Below are 6,522 nucleotides of genomic sequence, written 5' to 3' on the forward strand. Positions count from 1 at the left end.
GTGGTATTTGGCTTTCTCTTCCTGTGTTAGTTCCTGTGTTAGCTTTCTGAGAATGGTTTCCAGCTTCATCCACATCTCTGCAAAGAACATGAAAACATCCCTTTTATTGGTTGCATAGTATTCCATGGTGTACATGTGCCACATTTTCTTTATCCAGTCAATCATTGATGGGCTTTGGGGTTTGTTCCAAGTCTTTGCTATTGTGAATAGTGCTGCAATAAACACACATGTGCATGTGTCTTTATAGCAGAATTTATAATCCTTTGGGTATATACTCAGTAATAGGATGGCTGGGTCAAATGGAAATACCAATAACTTTCTTGACTGCTTTCAGTGACTACAAGAGCTGTTAAGGGATAGGACTATTTGAACTTATTTCTTGTAAATAGGCACTTACACATACTTTTCTTCCTTCTTCCTTTAGGACCACTTTCTGGCCTGTTAATCATCTGTATAGAAGGGCATCTAAGGCCAGATATGGTGGCTCATGCCTGTAATCTAAGCACTTTGGAAGCCAAGGCAGGCGGATCACCTGAGGTTAGGAGTTTAAGACCAGCCTGACCAACATGGTGAAACCCCGTCTTTAAAAGAAAAAAAGAAGAAGAAGAAGAAGAAGAAGAAGAAGAAGGGCATCTAACGAGCTGTTGACGTCTCTAAGTACTGCGTTGATATTCTTGATGTGCCATGTTAGAAAACTGCAGCTCAAGTCACCAAACTATAAATGCTCTTCTGCTAGAATTGGAATGGTGGAAATGTATCCTGCCTCTAAGGAGTTTGCGGCTTTCAGGATGGGAAGGTTGGCTATAGGAGGGACTTGCTATTGGATGATAAGCTTGAGTTCTCAAGGGCAATACCACTTAGATCTGTTGTAGGAAAATAAAGCCCTAGAAACTTGGTTTTTAGTGACAAGTAGACGCAGAGATAAACAACTGTAAATCCCAGATAGCTATCAAATCTAGCTGAACTCCACATGATGGGGAGAACAGATTTACATTTCCTCTATTCCCCACCTCTCTCCACCTTGGAGATTAAACGAAATAGCATGCCCTCCAGACTTGCTTGGGTGCTCTCCAGTGATCAGTTAGCATTGCGAGATAGAAAGCTGCTGCAGTCATCCAGCTTCATGGCTCAATGGATGTGACTAAGTCCTTGCCTGGTAGCTCCAGGCTTCTAATACCCTGTAATCAGTACTCAGATTCTGCAAGGACCCAGTAGCACCCCAGGGACTGCTTTTCTGTTGTAGATGGTATAATCTTGCTCAGAACCTTAGAGATATGTGCTGCCAAGTCTATTGGGACTTTCCAAAGACCAAAAAAAAAAGCTTATCTGCCCTTGATACCTCTGATTTGCTAATATCGCCTGAGTTTTACAGCATAGATCTTACTATTTTATTTCTTTGGGCCCTACTTGAAATTGACAATTTCAAGGACCCAAGATATCCATTAAGGCAACACTCCTGAGGTTGGTACATTCAACTTTGCACTCATTAAAATGGAACAAAAAAGCCAAGAATAGTGTATGCCATCTCCCAAATCAACATGCACTTTTAGTGGCAATCAATTACACCTTTAAATGTATGCTTTTTACCTAACAAAAAGATTTCTTCTCCCCTAAAGGAGAAAAAGCATAATCTTCTTCACCCTCATAAGTTTGTGACTGGGACAAATGTGTGTAACAAGACAGATTAAAAGAGAAGTTTAACATGTGCAATGTACATCACACAGAACAAACATCAGTTAAAAAGTGACTCAAGTGGTGGCTTAGAGTCCTGGCTGATGAAAATCTTCCATGAACAGTAAATTTTAGAAGTGGCAAGGCAATGAGAAGCAGTGCCAGGCTGCCAAAGGCAGGAAACCTGGGAAGCAGTAAAGTCTGTTTTCAAATCTTGCTGGCATAGTGTGAGCTGCTGTCTGCAGTAAACGGAGACTATCATCCCATCTTCAAGTGGACATGGGGAAAGGGTGGAAAGACCTTCTGACCGTATAAATCTCTGCCTGCCACCTTGTCCTAAAAGCAGGACAAGTTCCCTGTATCTTAATTGCCTTTAGCTCAAACAATTTGTCAAAGGCACATTTTGGCTTTATTTACCCAAATGTAAAATAAAAGACAACATAGAGTAAGCTGGCTCTACATCTAAACCTTTAATCTGGCATTGATACACACATTGTACATAGTGAGAGGCAGAATCCATACTCACGGTTTCACCCCATATGAACAGTGGCCTGCCTTACTCATTTGAGCATTCCTGTCCTCACCCTCTCTCCTATCCTTGCCCTGCTTTCCTAGGGCAACTATTTCAAACTTGATGTTCGGGTCTACCCTGGGTTCTTCATTCTGTCCTGTGAGTCTCGATTACTAAGTAAGTCTTGATAGGGTAGCACATGCCTCTAACTCATTGTTCAGGGCATTAGCTGGCTTTGTCCCTGCAATCTTCTTCATAAACTTCAGAGCCGACTTGTTAATTTCTATGAAAAAGCACTTGGAGTTCAGGATCATGCTACACCTGTAAGACTGAGTGTCTGCTTGTGATGTTGGGGATTATAGGATCAGGGAGGTTTGGGTTTTGGTGGTTCTCAGCCTTTCTATCTCTTCACATACATCTTTTCTTTACAGAAGTTTTGGCTTCCAGCAAAACTGAGCAGAAAGTAGAACCCCCTCCCCCACCTTTGCCTTTCTATCAAATATCTCTTGCCTCTTTGCTCTTCCTTCTTGGGCTCCAGTAATGTTAAATCATGAGCTACCATTGTACATACTGTTCTATACCTCATAAATTCTGGTTTGTAGCATTTCTTTTCATTCTATTTTTCTTTTAGGTTTGGATTTCTATTGATCTTCAGGTTTACTGATGAGCTTCTCAGCTATGTCGAGTGTTGAGACAATTGAAAACTTTTTTGATATCATCTCTTCTAGCTCTTCCACTTTTCCAACTTAGTTTTCATTTCTCTGAATTCCCTATCGATGCATGTTGTCCACTGTTTGTGGTAATTTTTTTTTAATTTCAAAGTCCCTGCCTGTTTGCAGCATCTGAGGGATCCCTGAGTTGGTCTATCTCTTTACAATAGGCTTTCTGTTAACTTTTGTGCACCAGCTATTATGAACAAAATAGAATGAAATACTTGCAAGTGAGCTACCACATGTATAGAGGAGTGGGGTGGTGAGTCAATCTAGTCAGATGCTGAATTGGCTCGTGGCTTTTTGATGCTGCTGGTACTTTAATTGCTTCCAGTTTTTCCCATGGGTCTGCCTTTTGTGCCTATGGTGCCAGAGGGTTTTTTTCCTCTTCGTTCCCATCCATCTCAACTGGTCCTCTATACTTGTGTGAGAAGGTTTCTCCATGCTCCAGCCCTCTGTAGCAGTAGACAGGTGTGCTAGTTACCAGTGCTCAGCTTATGGTTGGGGGCAGAGGGCTCCTCTCTTCTCCTTGCCCAGCCTTGCTCTCATGCTGTTACTGTGTCTGGGCCTCTGAGGTGGCATTTCCTGAACAATTCTGCCCACCATCCTCATGCCAGCTGTACTCCATGTGGCCTTGACATTAAAGAATATCTTGCCTCTGTCCCCAGCAGTAGCAGCACACCTGTCGGTAGAGGAATAAGAAAGGGGGAAGACTAGGGTTTTCCTGCTGTTCTCCCCCACAGAAGCTGAGGGTTTTGCCTTCAGAGGCAATAGAGGAGAAAACATACTTTGCTCCTTACAAGGGCAAAAGAGGTGTTACTTCCCTCCCTTCTGCAGATGCTCTCTGGGTCTTTTGCAGACCTTGGTGGAAAGAGTTTTCCATGCATCTTCTCTTGCTGTTTCTAAGAATCCAGGGAATGTAGAAGTCTGTGCCTTGCCTCCAGCAGCCAGTCCTATCCTGCGAGGTACTCTGGTCTCTGTCGGTTGTCTTCATGCACAGCCAGTGGGGACTGTTGGCAAAGGGCTTGAGTGTGAACTTGTGTTTTGAGCCCCTGATGATTCCAAAATTTAGCCACAGTCTACCTTTAAGAATTCTATCACTTCTTCCCTGACTACTACTTAGCTACCTCTATGGTTGCCTCTCTTCCTCCTGTGCCGTGCTGTGTCCATCTTCTCAGAAGGGCTTAGCACTCTTTAGAACTTAATTCACTTGGTTGCCTTTCAACCTCAGTGCTGAGGACTCAAAAGATAGAACCATGCAGATTATCCCTTAGGGGAGAATGTTCTCTTTCTACATATTTTCGGTTCCTTCTAAACAGAAGCCATACCTCACTCTAAAACATTCTTTGACTATGAGTTTCTTTTTGATCTATGGATTACTTTGTTATGGGACTCTCAGTTCCAAAATATAGGATGACTTTTTAATTGTATTTCTAGCCTATTTGCATTTACTCAGGGCTCGCTTTGTGTGACTTGCCTCCTGAAGTTTTATTTGTATCTGACCTTCTTTTGACAAAAGCTCCACATTGACTTGAATGGAACGTGGTGTGCATTTACTGTGTGTAGTTTCCTATTTGTCCAAGTTTATTCATTATGGTCTTCAAATCTTCAATATCTATGTCAGGAAGGTATATTTGTGTCCCAGTATACTTAAGAATTTTTCACCTTAAACTTCACAGTTTGGTTTGTATATCTTGATCAAGATAATACATGTCTCCAAACTAAACATTGTCACTTTGAGGGGACCATCCCTAATTTCTTGCCTCTATATTTCATCTAACATGTTAATACAGCTATACTAGCTTTTTGTTTTGATTTTTCAACTTGTCATGTTTTAGACATCTTAGATGACTAGATTTTCGAAGCCTGACAGTATCTTAACTAAAGCATTTAGCCCTTTGAAGTTGTTACTGATTCTTGGGTTTAAGACTTATTAATTCCATATGGTCTGCCTTTTCTTCCCCTGCTTGCCTCCTTTGATTACATTTTTGTCCCATTCTCTTCTGTTAATGGGTTTGAATATTCCAGGAGCAAATAAAGAAAACACGAGTGGTATCGATACCTTAGTGCTCTAGCTAAATCTAACATTTAAAGTTTATCTCTTAAGGTTATATCAAGATTATCTCTAGCCTGCGGGAGTCTCTGCAAGTAGACGAGATTCTGGAATCTGATTATTGACTCACCAGCTAGCTATGGCAGCAAGACCACAGTGGCAGATGTCAAATGGAGTAATAACTGCCAGTATACTATCATTCTTGAATTTTGGTACATATCAGAATCACCTGAGGAACTTGGAAAACATAGAAGTCAGACACTGTTGCTTCATCTAGCCTGGGCCTCTGCTTCACTGGCATACCAAGTGACTGCTCGAAGTTTGAGAAGTTCTGTATTAAAGCATCGTGATAGAGATTTCTCCCCTGTGGAGAATGAGGATGACAAATGCAAGAGGATGTATAATTTCTCTAGCATTTGGGAGAGAAGCAGTAGAATCAGAACTGAGAAGTTGGTTGACTGCCAGACTAGCGCTAAAGAGAACATGGAAGCCCAGACTAGCTACTTAAAAGCTATGATACCATTTAAAGGAATTCTCATCTCCTGCAGCCAAAGTGCAGTTGGTGCTGAAAGTCGAGCCTACCGTATGACTAGAAAAATAGAGGCACAAGGAATACCAAGTTCTCGTACCTGGCAAGTCTCCTCATGTCAGGATCTGATGAGAAAGGAGTAGAACGATACATCTGGGTAGATAGACTCTCAGGCGTCCCCAAACTACGGCCCGCAGGCCGCATGCGGCCCCCTGAGGCCATTTATCCGGCCCCACGCTGCACTTCTGGAAGGGGCACCTCTTTCATTGGTGGTCAGTGAGAGGAGCACAGTATGTGGCGGCCCTCCAACGGTCTGAGGGACAGTGAACTGGCCCCCTGTGTAAAATGTCTGGGAACGCCTGCTAGATCCTTGAGTCCCCCAGACTTCACCGTTCATCACCCCTTAAAAATACTGAGGCCTCGGCTCGCAGCCCCGCCTCCTCCGCTACATGCAGAACATGGCGCAGGGACAGCGCAAGTTCCCGGCCACACAACCCAGCAAAGAGCAAGACTGCAGCCGCAGCCTCTGAAAAGAATCGGGCCGAGGAAAGGCGGCTGTGTTATCACTCCCAAGAAGGCGCGCGTCCTGCAGCAGCAGAAGCTCAAGAAGAACCTAGAAGTCCGGATCCCGAAGAAGATAGAACATGATATGATGATGAAAGCCAGCAGCAGCCTGCCCAAGAAGCTGGCAGTGCTGAAGGCCCCAGCCAAGAAGAACAGGGCAGCTGCTGCCACCTCCTCCAACCAGGCGCCTTCCTGAGGACTCGGGCCCAGCTCAGGCCAACACCCCACCCCCCACCTCCGTGACGGGACATTGCAGTGATCCCACAAGCTGCAGTCTCAGGAAGAGGACCCTGTCCCCCAGCTCTGGGCCTCGCCTAGAACTTCAGTGGGGGCCTGGCCCATGGGCAGGTGATCAGCAGATCTTAGCGTACTGAGAAGTGTCCCCATGCCCCTTCCCAGATCCTGCCTCCACAGGTTTAACCCAGAGTAAGAAACTTTGGGTTTATTAATAAACTTTTTTTGTCAAAAAAAAAAAAATACAGAG

At 43.8% G+C, this 6,522-nt stretch overlaps 1 pseudogene; it reads left to right on the top strand.

The window, feature by feature from the left end:
• The first annotated feature begins 5,932 nt into the window (after positions 1-5,932).
• LOC101039140 (leydig cell tumor 10 kDa protein homolog pseudogene) lies at positions 5,933-6,234 on the top strand (annotated as a pseudogene).
• Positions 6,235-6,522: the final 288 nt, after the last annotated feature.

Source organism: Saimiri boliviensis, chromosome 15, assembly GCF_048565385.1.
Source record: "Saimiri boliviensis isolate mSaiBol1 chromosome 15, mSaiBol1.pri, whole genome shotgun sequence".
Lineage (NCBI taxonomy): Eukaryota > Metazoa > Chordata > Mammalia > Primates > Cebidae > Saimiri > Saimiri boliviensis.